This window comes from Zonotrichia albicollis, chromosome 1 (assembly GCF_047830755.1).
Source record: "Zonotrichia albicollis isolate bZonAlb1 chromosome 1, bZonAlb1.hap1, whole genome shotgun sequence".
Lineage (NCBI taxonomy): Eukaryota > Metazoa > Chordata > Aves > Passeriformes > Passerellidae > Zonotrichia > Zonotrichia albicollis.
Window position 1 is genome coordinate 39,595,759 of NC_133819.1, and position 14,809 is coordinate 39,610,567.

Consider the following 14,809-nt stretch of genomic DNA (forward strand, 5'->3'; position numbering starts at 1 on the left):
GCCAGCCCGAGGATGGACACTAAGATGAAAGTATGACACCACCAACTAAGCCAAAAATCTCCTGACATAGTTTATCTAACAGAATGGTGTGTGCCTTCAACCTCCTGCTGCCCAAGTCATAATTTCTCTACTTTCAGCAACGTAAGGATGCTAAAGCCAAGTGTATAAACTGGGTCACTTTTACCATCACCTTCAAAAATTCAAAGGTATGGGAAGGCAGTGCTTCCAGTTCCAGCACTATACCTGGGGCAGGCAGAAGATGTCTTTCTTGTACTGGCTGTAAAATAGTTTTTCCTTGGTTCAAACTGGTAAGGTTATCCTATTTTTTAAAATTTATTTTGAATTTAAAATAATTCTTTGCAATTTGAGAAAAAAAAGGCACAGACCCCACATCCCTTGCTGTATTAGTTCAGCATGTATATTAAAAAATTTCCTTTTACAGAGGGCTAGAAGGTTAGGAATGGGAATAGTTCTTCTAGGATTGGCTATGGGAAATGGGAAAGTGTGTCATTGCCTGATGTACCAAGCACTGGAATGGATGGCCGAAGAGCAGCCCCTGTCACCAGAGGGAAGCAGACTTTCTGATTTGTTGGCTCTTCTGCATCTCCCGCACCTTAAAATCCATGAAAAATATTTATGTATAACATGGTTTAACTGGGATATATTTTGCTTCTAACACATTGCCTACATTGCCCTGATCCCTTAATTCTGATTTGGTTACTTAGGTGAAGGCTCCTAATTTCAGGGGCTGACAAGTCCCCTAGTCCAAAGGGCACACTGCTGCTTACACATTTGTAGTCATGATCTGGCCACACAACCTCAGATTTTTCTCTGGTCTGCTCCACAAGTACGGCCTGCTGACCAGTTGCTGTTAGCATTTAATATTAACACTGCAGTGAGGGTGCACTTTCCCAGAGCCCATCTTTGCTAAATAATGAGTTACAGGAACTAAAGCCACCTCTGGTCCTTTAATCCTTGTACTCTCTGCTTTTGTCACATCCTCTGTGGATGTTCTTCTTTTACCTTCACCAGAGAAATCTGCAGGTAAAAAACTCTTTTTCCAGCCACCTTATTCAGATATTCAGTTATCTTTTAGTGTATTAATGCTGGTTCTTACAGAAGTCTTGCTGAAGTTTTTAGAAAAATCTTCCTTTTTCTTTTGAACTTCTTGATGCTTTATCTGAACCCTTACAATGAAAGCAGGGTTTGATCTGTGTCACAATATTTAAATAGAAACTTACAGCAGGGTATTGTTTTGCTTCACTACGTGCAACAACAAAAAAATATTCTGGCAATGCCCACACTGAAGAATTTGCAGGATGAGACAAAAATTAATTACTGTAAGTAATGCAGCCACTGTATAGATCTGTTTTATAAAAAGAAGAAATAACCATCAGATTAAGACACTGAGCTCATCTACAGTTATTGCAGTCAGAGAATTCAATTCAACAGAGATATTTCTCATGCAACACAACATATGCTTTCTGAAAATATAAATCACAACAAATGAACTGGGAAAGGCATGGCACTGGCACACATAAAATTACAGAACAAAAGAAATCTCTATTGGTTTTCTCTGTTTGTTTACAAAAAGCTGAAAGGTAAAGATTTGTTTACCTTTTCTTTGTTAGCAAGATTAATCTGTCAGCTCTTTACACTCAGGGCTGTTTCGCGTGTGTGGTCATGGCTAACTAACATTTTAGGCACACTCATATTTCTTATAAGTACTTTTTAGGGACCTATGGTTGTACTCAGGTAAGATCAACACACAAGAAACTCAGCAGTGATTGACTTCAAAGGTCAATACCTGTGGGGGCAACCTCAAAACCAAAATGTTCCCATCAGAAGCTGATTTGGAGGCTTGGAGGGGGATTTTGTAGCTGCTGAAGAAGTCTTGCAGTGTGAGTTTTAAAGCTTTTCTTGGTTCAAATGGCAATAGTTTGTAGTTCAAAACATGGCTCAAGGCAGCAATTTCATTTCTCTGGATTTCTGCAGGAGAAAAATGTAATAGTTCACATAGTTGTACTCAACTTGCAATTGAAAAGGAGCTTGCATGCTCTAAATGTATTTCAAATGCTGAGACAAAGCAGACGTGTCCTTATAAACAGCTTTGTAAAGTCAGGTAATCCAGTCTCTCTATGTATTACACCCTCCCGTCTCATAAGTCATGAGATATAGTCATGAGATATGCATAGAGAGTAGTTTATAATGTGAACATTCAGAGCTTATCTGTCAGATATTTACAGGCTGGCCCTTTTTTTTTTAATTATTTGATGTATTAATTTCTTGTATCTGTTTCAACTCTTTTAATCTGAGAGATAGATTTTAAAGGAATTCCAGATGTAAGGCAAACCATAAAAACTCTAAAGTCTGTTGGCACCTAATTTTGCATGGAAATGTCCAATGATATTTCCAAAACACCAGGTCTCTTTGACATCTAATATGCACCACTTCTCAAAATGAATTAGTCTTATATCTTGTGTAGGCTTTTTTACAAATCTTATTTGATGCCTATCTGCACCTTTAAGTATCTAAATGCCTTTGCAAATCTGGATTCAAACTCTTGAATACAATCTCAGAATTTAATGATAAGTTTTAATTAAATTATGAGTTTTGCCTAAGAAAGCATTTCAGTATTCAGCCTTGGAATTAATCCGGTGCAAGCCAGGGAAGGTTAGGTTCTAGAAAATCCTTACAAAAATTAATATCTCAACATTCTCTGTGGTGCTTAGTCCCATATACTGTAATAAAAAAGGCAAAGATATACTCTACATCTTTTTAGCAACTCAGTAATTTTTTCTTTTAACAAAGAGCAATAGATCAACTTCAGTTTAAGTCAACTGAGAACCTAGCATCAGATTTTGTTTAGTTGGATTGAAGCTTCCAGAAACGTGTAAATAGAAACATACTTCAATGAGAAATCTTTTTATATTACATTTTCTTTCAGGTACTTGACTCTAAGTTTAATGTAAAAACCTTGTACTGCCATCCATTTTGCTAGAAAGTGCTTTGGAGAGATACTTACTTTTTAGGGTTTCTTCTTTGCTTTAAGAAGCACTTGAAAATCAGCACATCTGAAATGCAAACCAATAGAAAAGTAATCTCAGTTTTCTAAATGAGGAGAAAGATCAGAAATCTTATTGTTCAACTTGCTCACTCAATAGCATCTAATTTTCTAGTTGATATCAGAAAGAAAAGCAAAACAAAAATCAGTTTTAGAAGTGAAGTAAGACATTGAAAGGAATACTGCAATATGTTAGGACATAGCGACCCCAGGTCTGTTTGTCTTCCCAAATGCTGTTATTTTCAACACTACACAGATTGCAGCATTAGAAAAAGAAAGTGGTACATACACACATTTTTATGACCTCTGGCTGTTTTACATAAACAAATAAAGGTTAGAATCTTCTTTTGATGTATAAGTTATGGATGAAGTGCCAGACGGGTAGCCTTTATATAATGTTTACATGTTTAAAGATAGACATATATAAAATTAGCCATCTTGCCCTTCCCTGTAGAATTCCACACACTTTCTTCCTGTCTATGATATTTACACCAGTGTATAGTCTAGCCTCTTTAAACATGCTAATAAATACCAGGTGCCCATGAACAGAAATAGAGAAGAAATGAATAGATCTAATCATGGTTGTGGTGGTAATACCCTCTAAGTAAAACTGATTTTGCTAGCCCCCAAAAACCAGGAACAAAGATAAGCAAAGTCCAAGAAAGTGGGACTCTACCTGCACTTAGCTGAGTTCTCATGGTCATAGTCGGTAACAGTTAGTTTAAATGAGTTATTTTTATATACCTTTTTGTTTTTTTTGTAGCAAACTAACTTGTGAAACAATGGATCTAACTTTTGACAATGAACCTAGCCAAGGAATATTTTGACATCATACTTAGTGTTTTGAGTATGTCCATCTAAAATGTCATGTATCTACTTGGTCACATATTTTAAGTCCACTTACAGACCAGCCCTTCTTACAGACTTAAATCTGTATATTTCATCTCACAAACTCTATTGTTCCTGCAGAATCAGTATTTCTGTAGGAGCTCACTGAAGTTTAGCATGCAACATTTCATAGAAAATCAAAAATTCATCATGTTAAATAAAAAAAAACTTTTCTATTTACTGGACCAAAGCCAGAGGCATTTACAGTGTGTGGGATAAAATCAGAGCAGCCTGGGAGTTGATCAGTGAGAAATTTCAGGAAGAAATTAAAAATGCAAGTAGACCAGCAACTGCTTGTCATGATGGAAAGAGAATTTTGGCATTGTGACCTGAATTAGTGAACTATGTATAACAATGATAAAAGTGTTTGTGACTTAACTTATTGTTTACTAGTATAATGAAGGATAGTTTTCCCTCCCATTGTGGGTACACATATTTTTTGCTTTGTTTTCCCTATTCCCCTTCAGGTTCTCATAAGACCTACAATATGTGAATATCAAAAATCTTGTTTGTTTCAGCCAGTATTACTGAGCTCATTTTTGATCTTGTTTGCTAATAGACTAGAACTTTCTGCAAGTGCCACAACAAAGACAATCTTCTTCATGAAATGAGCAATATTAATTCTGATCATTTTCTGAAGCAGCAGAGCTTTTCACAGGAGCATTATTTTTAAGTGCTGTTACCGGAATTACTCAGGAGAACTTAGTTTAAATTAGTGATGCTTAAATTAATTAAAGAGAGCGGACTGTGAATTTTCCCATCTGAGTTAGGATTCGAGATCTTATTTGTGAAGGGTTCTTTTTTTTGTGTGTATATTTTCAGCAACAGCAAATTTGAAGAAAATCTGATTTGAATGTTGTCTGCTGCATAGGAGATTGCATTAACATTTCAATTAAAAATTACATGCAGGCAATTGCTCATTTATCCTGAGATTTCATATATCTTAGTCTTGTATAACTCAACATAGACAGCTACAAGCTCTGATGCTACAGTACTTATATAGGCAAGATCCTAGAGAGGATATATTTGGTAGTGAGAAAAGGACATGGGAAGTTTGGACACCTGCCTCCTTTTTTGAGTACTGCCCTCATTGCACTGTGCCTTCATGGAATAGAGCAGGAGGAGATGCACTTCATGGAGCAAATGCATGACTGATGAGTCATTTGAAAGTGCATGAGCTAATTCAACTTCTACTGACTTCAGGTAGATAGATTAAATGGAAGAATAAAAAGTACTGCACCTTAAGTTATCTGCTGTGTCTGAGTGCAATAGAGAACAGTGGTCTTAAGGCCTCTTGCTAGTGCAGGACTTTTTGGTTTTACATGGCTGGACAGGGATGAGATCAAATGAAAGTTCAGGCAGGAGCTATTAAGGAAGAATATGACTAGAATAAATAGGGATGGTGAGAAGTAGTTTACAAAATGTTATGGAAATGTCTCCAAACATAAGCTCATGAAATTTTGTTCTGAAATTAGTAAAGTGGCCTTCTGAAAAAAAAAACATCTTTGCAGTGAAGGTCAAGTTGGCTGGAGCTGACATTTATTTAAATAGCATGAGTTGCTATCCCTTCTCTCTCACTCTTTTATTCCCCTTCTCTTTTAAATAATCACATCCCCTTGAGAGAAATGGAGCAGTTAAAATTTTTACTTTATGGAAATTGTTGGATTGACAAAGCCTACCCACTAGACCTAATTTATAGAGATCCCAAAGGTTTTGCTGAAGGAAATCAATTAGAAGTTCTTCCTAAGGAAGGGTGTTGTCCTCCTGGGATGTATGTATGAGAACTAAGCACTTTCCATTCATAAGAAACCATTCTTCCTTCATACTTTTTTTTTTGCTTGCTGACTGGGACATAATTTTCTTTATTAACATAGGTAGTAAAAACACCTGTGAAAATAGTACAGAACTGTTGAAGATGTTAGGCTGGCATGACAAATTGGAAATGGAATAATCCTGTTCTATGCAATCCCACTGCTTCTCTGAAAAGAAATTAGATTTCTAAATGTAACTGGTTTAATGGTAAGATTCTGTCAGTTTTTATGTTCTGATTTTTGTGACCTCTCCTTCTCTCAGATGAGAAAATCAGAGTGAAGAGGACTTGCTTTATATAAAGTATTACCTGTAGAAGAAAAAAAAAAAAAACCTCCTCCAACCATTACAGATGTGTTTATTCCTTAGAAATTTCTTTCAGGGGCTTGGCATCTCTGATGAATATGAAAGGCAGTTTTAACATATATCTCCACATTTAATTTCTCAGTGCATCTGCTTTGGCAGAAATCATTACAATGGGGTTGACACATCTGTGAACCTGAGAGGCGTTGTCAGAATACGGAGAAAAGAGCACACAAGATGAAGTCAGAGCATTTGTTCCTTGACAGCTCAGAGACACTGGCAGCCAGATAGGGCTGGGAAAAAAGAGAAGGCACTACAGTTCCTCCTCACTGATCTGAAGCCGGCAAACAGATATCATTTCAGACATAAACACTCTGAGAAGCATGGTTTCCTCGGAGGTTGTTGCAAGAGTGAAGCATACTGATGCCTTCTCTCAAGGTTTATGTTCTGTGACCTCATTTTAATGACTGTTTTTTTCTCACAGCCAGTCTCTGCAAAGATTCCCAGTCAAATAGCCTATTTATGGTATCAATGAGAGGGTTTTTGGGGGGGTTTCAAACTCAAATTTATCTCCTTATCCTTACACCTTGCAAAAAATAAAGTTTAATGTCTGAACGACAACTGAATTATTAGATTTTACATAAATCAGGGAAGGTAAAATCCATTTGATATGCTTACTTTTTTTAGGTTATTAGCATATGTAACTTCACGTCTGTAGGTCTTTTGCACTGTGACTGAAAGTATGCCTACATTACTATCAAAGAACTCACCTTGTATCACTATCAAAAATGTCACAGCCAGGTCACCATTGGAAAATATTTCGAAAGCTCAATATTGGAAGCCCAATAGTTTCTACTTCTTTTTTTTCTTCTTCTTTTTTTTCTTTTTTCCCTCCTAGAAATGCAAGGTCAGTGAATTTGAAGGCTGTAAATACTCAGGCTGTGATGGGTTTATGCTTTTGTATTCAACTATTACAATGACATGCACAGAGATGCATTCATTCTTAGCTGTCTTCCAAGCTGGAAAGCTTGTGCTATAGTATGACATTGTTAGTCTTTGGAAAAGACAGATTCCAATATTCAGTGACTTAAATTTTAGAATTCTTCCTTCTTCTCTGCTATGAACCTAAAAAGCTGCTCCTTCTGCAGCTGGTGTCCCAGTGTCTGTTCTACTTATAGTGTTATTTATAACTGGTAGTAGTGTCTTACAGAACCCTACCCCAAGTTATTGAGGAGAAGCACATGAAGAAAGGTGCAAAGATGAACCTAGGCCACTTGTATCTGCCCAATTCAGACAGAACATGTCTTTGCCAGTGAAAAGATGTCAAATAAGACATTGGCCCAACCAAAACTGGAACGTTGTGTTGCTGTCACTAGTACTCGTGGCATAATGTTGACTAAGGTTGTTTACTGGCAGATCAATCTTCTGTTGGTTCAGATTTGGGAAGTGAATTATGTTCCTTCCACCCCTGGGGTGAAGATTTTGGACGCAGTTGGTAGCAAGGAGAGATCAATTGCCTGGGTGCCAGGCATCCTGCCATAGAGCTGCCCACATGCCAGGGCAGTTCTTCACAGCACAGGTCTCTGACATGTAATTCAGTTGGCATCACTGAGGAAAAGGAGTCTAATAACAAGTCTTGGGAATTTTAACTCTGCAGTCCTCATTCTGTCTACTAATCATACATGGGTATTATTTAGATTCACAGTTTCAAAATATATCTCTACATGTCCAGCTCCGAAAATAGGTCAAAAAACCTATCCCTTAGTGCATCAGCACTAAGAATTCATAGGGTGAGAATAAAAGAAAGGCACCCACAAATGTACGTCCTGAAGCCCACCCTGCCTTAACTGCAAGAGGGAAAGTGAGTGCAGAGCAGGATGCCTGAAACAATAACAAAGTGCATGGCTGAGAGCAAGATCTAAACTTGTACAGAGGTTTTCAAGCCAGCACTTCTCTTCATGAATCTCTGCTTATGTCTCCAGTGGCACTAGGACATGGAAATGCAGACTTTTTCTCAAATTCCATACCATTTAGGGCATACAAGGTTAAAGATGGCCTCTTCAGTCCCATCAAGAAGCTTGTTGGAACCAATCAGTGGTTTCAGAGAATTTGTACAATGCATTTTCAACAGCTTCTCTGTGTAAGAAAGGGGCTAAGCATCACTTCAACTACACTGGCAAGCTCTAGCCTGGGTGGCACTAATGACTTTTTAAAAAAAGGCTATTCTATTTACTATAAGATTAAGAAAGAGAATATTTTTGAACAACAGTTCTAAACTCCAGTCTACTTCTTAATACCATATTCTTATCGTTAGAAGATGATTAACTAATATTCCCATGCCTTTAATTTAACATTTATTTACTCCCAGACTTGAATAACTTAATCATAATAAAAATAGATTTATTGGTCTGTTTCTCCTTCTAGCCCAATTAGGTAAAGCTCAGAATTTTATAGGATATTTAGAACACTGAAGCAGATGCTGAATAATAACAGCTAATCTTTGTTCATTGTGATAAAACCCAGAAGAGCTTCCAATGATGGCCAAGCTCTTTTGTGATCCTGGATTGCAGGAAAATGAAGGATATCTTTGAAGTACCTCCTCTACAGACCCAATTTAATTTCCTAGTTAGTCCTCTTTTCTCATATGATCAAAATCTCATGACTTTCTAGAGATGCAGAATAGCTATTCCTGATCCTGTGTTCACTTAGAGGGAAAATTTGTGACTATCCCAATGCCTCTTTTAACAGGGCCAAAAAAATCTGAAGTTGCCATGGGTAATTCCAAGTGTTCCTTCATTTATGCTGATTTTACTGAAACATAAGTTTCAAAAATATGATATATACAAACCCAGTATTAATTACAAGGCCACAAGTGCTTTTGGGGGTATCTATGTGGAGCCCACAGACAGCAACTGGTGACTGCCCTGCAAGGCCTGTTTGGTGACCTGAGACTTAGAGCAACTCTGAGCGAGAGTTTCACCACAATTGTGACTAAGGAGGATATTACCTATTGGTAATAAATAATGGCCTATTACCATTTTCATGAGTCATCTGATTATTTGATTCAAAGCCTATAAATCAAAGTTTTCAGTTGCAAGTCTTTTAGCAGTACACCTCCAAATATACTTCTTTCTTAGTTCTGAAAATGTAGGGAATAACTGCCACAGGGAAAAAAAAATAAAAGAGAAAATGCATTCTCAGTCAAGTGCATGCAGTATATGATGCATTTCATATATATATACACACACACTGCAACAGTTTTCAAATTCATCTTTCTTGAAATAATTTTAGGGACAAAGATTTTCTTCTTTGAAGACCTGTAATGGCCAAAACCATTTAGTTTTGTACTGAATTTTATCTTTCTTAAATAATAAAACTAAATGTAGTTACGTGAGAAACATGACACTCAAAACACCTTACAAAGGAGAACAGAGTGCAATTCATCATCATACCCCACCATGTCAAATGACTCATGTTATTATCAACAGATACTTACAACCAAATTCCATGGAATTTCAACTGTTTACCACACTATCTCTGAACATTATTTTTGCCAACTAGTATTGGGTATGCCAATATTGCAATGTTTCTTGCCTAATTTGGCCTGGGCATTACCTCAGATTATGAACTCCCATCTTCTTGAGCAGTTAGCTTTTAAAGACAAAGATGCCTTGTAGAATCTGAATGCAGTTTCTAAAATCTGAAAACTTCCACTAGCATTTTTGCTTGTCTTTGAGCTGGGTAAGAGTTGAGCTATTTAATTTTAGAAAACTGTCCAAACAATCCACTCTTGTGCTGGTGCCAAATACTAGCCTAGAGCAGAGCTGCTTGGCACTGTTAAACTCCTGAACTAATAGACTCATAATGAAAACAATTCAAACCAACCTGTAAGAAGTATGGAAAGGCCCATGCATCCCTCATTAAAATGAATCTGTTTCTTCATTGGCATTCTGTGGTAACAGGGGCCATGTTTTGACTCACCCTCCAAAGCATGCACAGTTAATTGTGCACTAAATCTCTCCACAAGGAGATTCCTCAGTGCATACAAATGTAAGACAGGAAACAAGGAACCAGATATAAATCAGTGCTTGACTTAGAAAAGATAAAAATTCCACTTCAGTTGTGTCTTGAAGGCTTAAATGGAAGAAAATTGCACAGGCCTCTTTCTGCATCAGGGGTGGATGCTGTTCTGAAACCTGGTGCTGTTTAGCATGCTCAACAGGGAAAAGAGGAATGCTGCATGAAAAATCTGCTTCTTTGTAGGTCAGATAGATACATGTCTTGACTCAGTGATGACTAATAAGAACTTCAAATTCAGTTAATTTTTTCTTTTCCAGTATACAGTTCCAAATGAGTTAAGGAATTTCTTTCCACCCTGTTTTTTACTGAATCATATTATTTCCAAGATCATGATCTTCTGATCTCATGTATACACAGAGATCTTATGATCAAAATGTTTTCAAGGTTTTCCTCAAATTCATTTTTACACATATTTTCATAATGCTTCCATATGATCTAGAGAATATTTGTCCTAAATTGGAAAACTGATGTACAGCTGACTCTTTCTTTACCTGTTCTCCTTGAATTTTGAAATGGATCTCTTTGGTTTTAAACAAACAATGCCATATCAGAAATGTCTTATTAGTAAAAACAATAATGTAGTTGATGTTTTTGTCCTGACAATGTAGCATCCTATATAAGATCCAATATTACTGTGCTCATGCTGCATTTCTGCAAGCACAAACAATCATCACTGGACAATCATTTTGCCAGATGAAGGCTGTGACTTTGTCCTCTGAGGGTTGTCTGTAAGCAGATAATACTGTTGAACTAGACAGAGGGATTTACAATGAAATTCTTTCTAGTTATCATGCATAAGTCCAGGGAGCTTCTGAAAATGGTCCCTCTTTGAGTAATTTTAATATGTTTATAAAAGATTTAAAGTGATATAGTCTCTGTGTCAGAATTATATGTATGGCTATTTTTAAATGGTAGTGTAAAACCCCAGCTGCACAGCTTTATCTGTGTTCATATTTTATTAATCAGTTTCTTTTAATGTCCTCACTTCTACTTCGCTCTCATTATCTTCCTTTAAGTCCCTGCCCAGCTATTTCCCAGAGACCATTTTAAAATTAATTCTAATGATTTTAGGCACTTTTAAGATGATTTTCTTCATAAGACTGTTCTCTTAGTGAACTAAGTTGTTAGCTGACAGCAGTATGATTTGGAGACCTTGTCCTACTGTTTCCCCCAAAGCTAGCAAGAGTCAGGCCAAATCCTTGGTCTAATCCTGTTTGCTTATTTACAATTTAAATCAATTTAAATGAATATGCCACAGAATAACTGACTCCCTTAAAATATAATAGGAAAATAAAGAGGGTCTAAGCTCCAGCTGTTTTTCAGAGAGGAACACAGCTCAGACAAATGCTGTGACCAGGCTCATTTCCTGCAACCAGAAAAACCCCGAACACATGAGAATTTTCTCTGGCCTGTTGGGAATCTGGGGCAATTTGTCCCTTCTGATTAATGATCAGTATGGCTAACAGCTTCAGATACTCCACTGAATCTGAAAGAGCTCTTGGCAGACCACTGATTTAAAGTGGGATCTAATGCTTTTTTGGGTTAAACACTCTGGATGGCAACCTTTAGTGCCTTTTAACACAATAGTTAATGAGAAGGCTAGCCAGGACTTGTGTTAGTTAACTAGATTAGTTAAACAACAGTGAAAATGTCTGATCTTATTGAGATCCAGAAGAAATGAAGCAATTATGCTTCAAAGATTTCTGGTTACTTGAAAATCTTTTCTTTTGTTTTACCATTGTTGTTGTGGATCACTGTGTATCTATCACGAGTCTGTAACTTCAGCTTTTGGTAATTTGCCTAAGATCAGTGCCTTGTAACAAAAAAAATCCCTTAGTGGGCTTCTTTGCAGAAAGTCCTGCCTCTCCAATTTCCTAATAAACCAGAAAGACAATGTTCATGCATGTTATTTTCTCTGGACCCCTAGTTCTTTTATGGTGCTTCTCCATCCTGGTTATACTGGCAAAACTTAATTCAGTGGGGGGCTCACACTGGACTTTCTGCGAAATTCTCCAAATAGGAGACTGTTGAAAGGTGATAATAAGAATCACAAACTGTCTTATCACCACCAGCTTCTTTTCAGAGTTTGATTTATTACTGTGGAGAAGTCTTCTTAGGATTTCAGTCTTGGTTCTCCCTACTGTTCAGTGCAAGAGAAAAGTAATAACAAGGGATGGCTAATATCTGAGAAGAGAAGGAAATCTTTACACATAGGACATATATATATATATATATATATATATATATATATATATATATATATATATATATATATATATATATATATATATATACATGTTACTACAGATCATGTCATTTCCCCTGTAATACCTGTTATTACACCATAACATATTTGTCTATATCAGAACACACCTGTTATTACACCAAAACATAATTTTCTTGTGAGACAATTTCAAGGAAGATAAAAGCACTTTTTTCCAAAAACAATAGCTATCTCATAGTAATAACTGCTTTTATGGAGCATGTTTCATTTTGTGAGCAAGATCTACCCTGAAAGTAAATTGCATATACTTTCCCATTTTATCTAGGTGCCTAAGCATGAGGTATCATTTAACCTACATATTTTGTTCTCCCAGTGTTTCTCTAGGTATTGTTACAATTATTGTTATTGTTGTTGTGTTGTCATTCAACACAAAACTTAGGCACATAGTTTACTTTAAAACCTTTAAAAGGCTCAATTGAAGACAATATCAGTACTCTTAGTACTCTTGGCACATTATTATGAGCAGATGTGTAAATACCTGCAGGATCATTATCTTAGGTTGGCAGCTTCTTTGGGGCACACCACACTTTCACTATTGTAAAAATACCACATAAAAATGTGGGAAAATATGCATTTTCTGTAAATATGCATAATATTCCAGCAAATTTGGCTAAGAGTTTTGTACAAAACAATACTAGACATAATTAAAAAAATTCAACCTAAACCCAGACACTCAAGCCAAATATTCTGAAAGACTCAATATAGCACACCCTGGGTACCATGTGAACTCTACCAGAGTAATCAAATTCTGTAAGTCCTCATGATATTGTACATAAAGAAAGAAATATCTTCAATATCCTCTGAACAGTATCTCAAATGTCCACATCTCAGATGGCTGAAATGAATAGCTGTTATGCTACTGTCAGTTGTTGCTGGACTACATTTTAAAGGTTTTTTTTTTCTTTTTTTCTGTTTCAGGAAGACAATAAATCCACCAAAGTTTCTCATTTTCTGCCCTGGCACCCTGCAATCTGCTTCTGGGATAGTGCTGGTTGTTTCTTATATGTCCCATCATAAACAACAATTCTTTATGGAAACGTCTTTTCCATCCAGCTACTAAAAATGACAGCAAAGATTATGCAACAGAGGAGTTGCTTGGAAAACATAATTTGCAGTCTGTACATACACTCAATGACACAAGCCTATTTCTTAAATAAAACTGTAGTTTAAGAGAAACCTGTGATAAATCTAAACTGAGAAGAATATATTGATGAGCTAAGGCTATAATGTGTCCTTTTCTCCTACCCTTCAGCAACAAAAAATATCCACTTTCTGTAATGATAAGTATTATATGAAGCTATACCTACTGTGATTTTGTAGGCTTCCAGGTGAAAACATCTTGGGGATCTAGAATACCATTTTTGTTTTTAAATAATTTGCAGTGTCATACTGTTCATTGTACTGACTATGACACACACAACACTTATTTTACAAGTATATTATTCAGAGGCAGTAAGTCATGGATATATGTTTCTACCTTGTTTCACCAGTCTGAGTTGGTCTTCTCTCACTTCTTTTTATGACTCTTTGGGTAAGATGCTAGAAACGAGTTTTCACTAGTTATGTCAGTCTACACAGAGAAACAGCTAATTTATGTTTATTCAGTAATTGTTTTCCTGGATGCAGCCACTCACACCTTCCAACCACACCAAAACACCATGGTATGTTTATAAATGTTTTGCTGGAGAATGTGTTAAATATCCAAGTTTTCATGCAGGGATGCTGAGCACCCTCATGTCAGGAAGATGGACCACCACCTAGTTTAAGACTGGAAGTCTTCAGAAACCTGCTTTCAATAGAGCTTTTCCACAACCAAGCTGCCACTCTGTCCTGCAGTTATCTGTCAGCCTAGGCAGGATGGGACTACTGATGGCAGAGGCTGTGAGGACAGGTCTCCTCTACTACAGGCAGATATCTCTGATAACTTCTTCTGATGCTTGCAAGGCAAAGATCTGCAAGCAATTGGCAATATTTTGTGTTTGCATATTTTTAAATTTTGGTGGGAATTGCTTGGTTTTTGAATTCTTACTGAGTTCTTCTATCTCTGGCCAGTGGCACTGGAGACTATTTGGCGCTTGTGGCTCATGGTATAACCATGGTCTGAGAGCTCTGGAAACTGGAGGCTGTTATGTACAAGATTTAAATTTTCTTACAATTTAATGCCAAGAGAGATCATCAGGCTGTCTGATCTGTCTTGCATATAGGTGCCTACTAAATGTTGTACATGTATGCCAAGGCTGAGAGAACCACTTTCATTAGCCCATACTATTTTAGTCCTGGAGAAACCAATCTAAAACAGCGCCTAAAACAGTACCTGAGCTTCCTATGATACTTGAGAACTGATTAGGCATGCCCAGACAACCACAGAAAAAAAATCCACA